The sequence below is a fragment of the Erinaceus europaeus genome, chromosome 5 (assembly GCF_950295315.1).
Source record: "Erinaceus europaeus chromosome 5, mEriEur2.1, whole genome shotgun sequence".
Taxonomy (NCBI): domain Eukaryota; kingdom Metazoa; phylum Chordata; class Mammalia; order Eulipotyphla; family Erinaceidae; genus Erinaceus; species Erinaceus europaeus.
In genome coordinates this window covers 94,571,576-94,574,865 of record NC_080166.1, presented here as the reverse complement: position 1 = coordinate 94,574,865, position 3,290 = coordinate 94,571,576, and positions in this window count along the sequence as shown.

The following is a 3,290-nucleotide window of genomic DNA, read 5'->3' as shown; positions in this document are numbered from 1 at the left end:
TTTACTGGTAAACTGATTTTTTAGGGAGAGGAGGGGGGAGGGGGAGGGAGGAAAGGGGGAGGGAGGGGGAAGGGGAGGGGAGGGGGAGGGGAGGGGGAGGGGAGGGAAGAGGGAGGGGAGGGAGGGGAGAGGGAGGGGAGGGGAGAGGGAGGGGAGGGGAGGGGAGGGGGAAGGAGAGGGAATGATATTACAGCACCAAAGCTTTCTCTAGTGGTAGGAGTTGGATTCAGACTTGGGTTATGCAGCAGAGTTTTGCAGATCCTATAGCTTATTATTAATTTTAAAAATCTAGTCCTTGGAGTTGGTGTATTGCAACAAAGTAAAAGACTCTGGGAGAGGGTTCAGGTGCTAGAACATGAGGGCAGAAGAGAACCTAGAGGGGGTTAGATTGCTGTGTGGAAAACTGAGAAATGTTACATGTGTACAAACTACCTTATTGTCAACTGTAAACCATTAATACCCCAAAAAAATATTAAAAGAAATACTTGAAAAAATCTGGTCTTATGATACTGAGGACAAACATTTAGGAATAAAATGTTATGATGGAAATACTGAAAGGGGACAAAAATTACCTATCACCTGAAGACACGGAGGGAGAGTAACTTCTTCTCCTTCAGGGATGATCATTTGTTGAATCTACTTCCTACTAAGATATTTTGACAAACTCAAACTGGTAAGCATTATACATCTAAATATTGGTATTACTTTTAACTTAAAAAATTTCATAGCTATAGAATATGTCAAACAAGCACAATGTCAACATGAAATTTATTTTCTGGAGAATCTATGTTGAAACACTGAAAAAATTAAAGTTTATCTTTTAGAGCTGGGGAGAAAACATAATATGTATGCAAAAAACTTCCATGCCAGAGGCTCCTGAGGCGCCAGGTTTAATCCCTAGCGCCATCAAAAACCAGACCTGAACAGTGCTCTAGTCCCTCTCTCTCTCCCCCTTCTTTCTCCCTCTCACAGTCCCTCTACCTTTTCTCGTCTCTGTAACTCTCTCATTAAAGTATTTAAAATAAAATAAAATAATCTTTTAGTTGATTTCTTCACTATGTATGCATTGGGTCGCTTCTACTAAGAAGTCCTAGGCCTATTTCTGAAGATGAGAAGAAACAGTATTCCATCTGACTGAACACTTTGATCTGTTAGTTTATGACAAATGTAAAAGACGAAACTACTTTCTTGGCAGCTGCATTCACTACTGGGGCGCTGAGGCTACTGAGAATCTTGTTTCCCCAATGAACCCAAATAAAAACCATTTAGCATTTGAACTCATCATAGCTCTCACCTTTAACCCAAATTCAGTTGTAGAACCCATGATTTTCCATAAAGCTGTTAAAATGCTATATCATAAAAAAGTATACTTTGTTTTTGCAAGTTACATGTCTGTGAATAAAATACATCTTACTATCGAAGGCATCTTTCAAACGTTGCCAGCCAGGAGAAAATACTATGATAGAGTTGCCACTGCTTGCACATACATGAGCTTAGTTAAAACTGTTACTGTCACTCTTCATGTGAAATACAAATATTTGTTTGGATTGTACATGCTGAGTCTAATTGTACCTGTTGAGTCTGTATATCTTACGATTAATCATTAAGATAAAAAGTTATCAAGACAGGAATTTATGGACTTAAAGAAATACGTATGCTGCACCTGCTGGCCAGACAAGACAGCTTCATTTGCTTAAAATTCTTTCTTCTTTTTAAAATTTTTAAAATGATATTTATAGATTGGATAGAAACAGCCAGAACTGGAGAATGAAGGGGGAGGTAGAGAGGGAGAGAAACAGAGAGACATCTGCAGCACTTCTTCACCACTCGTAAAGCTTTCCCCCTATAACTCGGGAGTGGGAGGCTTGAATTTGGGTCCTTGTGCATTGTAACATTTGTGCTCAAGCAGGTGCACCACCACCTGGTCCATGATTAAAAATTTTGTCATAAAATTATTCAAATCTTTGTTATATGTTAACTGTATTGTTAACTATTAATAATACATAGCAAATCTCCCTCCCCCAAAATGTAGTGGCTCAAACAGAACATATTTTTTTCATACCCTTCCTCAGAGCTATGAATCTAAGAACAATTTGTGTGATTTTGGCCCAAGATCTTACAGAATATTGTAATTAAGCTTTCAGCCATGTAATTGGATCACATTGCAATTATAGCTACTAGCTTCAGTCAAACTGTCAGTGACTACAGCCCTATTCTTGTGAATAAAACAAAGCAGAAGTGACAATGGGTGGAGGGGCTTCAGAAACCAGGCCAACGCAAACCAATATGTTTTCCATGTTGGTCATTCTCTCTGTTTTGGCTTAATTATTATAGAGAAGTCAACTGCTATGACAAGAAAACACTCATGGCAAGCTCTATGTCTTCTTTCAGAGCACTGATAAAAGGGAGGGGTCAGGAAAGAGAAAATAAGATATAAACAAAATTGACTTTTTTGTAGCCTAGTTCCCAAAGGTCTCTGGGGCATTGGAACTGTAGCTTTTCTTTATTCTATTCATTAGAAATGAGTCACAAAACCCAACATGAGGTCAAGAGAAGAAGAGTTAGATTACACCTCTTGAAGGCAGAACTATCATAGAGTTTGTGGAGGATAACCAGACAGCCTAGTGAATGGGAGGAGGTATTTGCACATCATACATCAGACAAGCAACTAATATCACACATCTATACAGAATTGATACAGATCATCAAAAGAAGCAAAAATAACCCAATAGGCCAGGTAGTAGCATACCTGCTTGAGCTTACATGCTATAATGCACAATGACTCAGGTTTGAGCCCCTGGTCCCCACTTGCAGGGGGAAAGCTTCATGAGTGGTGAAACAGTGCAAAAGTGCTGCAGGTGTCTCTCTATCTCTCTTCCTCTCTACCTCACCCTTACCTCTTGATTTCTGTCTCTATACAAAAAAAAAATTAAGATAATAAAAAATTTAAATAACCCAATAAAAATATCCCAATGAACTAAAAAGTGTTTTAAAGAAGAGATATACATGGCCCACAGACAAATGCAGAAATGGTCCACTTCACTTATCATTAGAGAAATGCAAGTTAAAACTATACTGAGATACCATTTCATACCTGAAAGAATGGCTTACATCAACACACCAGGAAATGACAAGTGTTGGAGAAGTTGTGGAGAAAAGTGAACTCTCTTCCTCTGCTGGTGGAAATGAAAATTGGTACAGCCCCTTTGGAAGACTGTATAGGCAGTCCTTAAATAAACAAAAATGGAAGTACTTATAATCTATTAATACCACTCTTAGGCATTTATCCA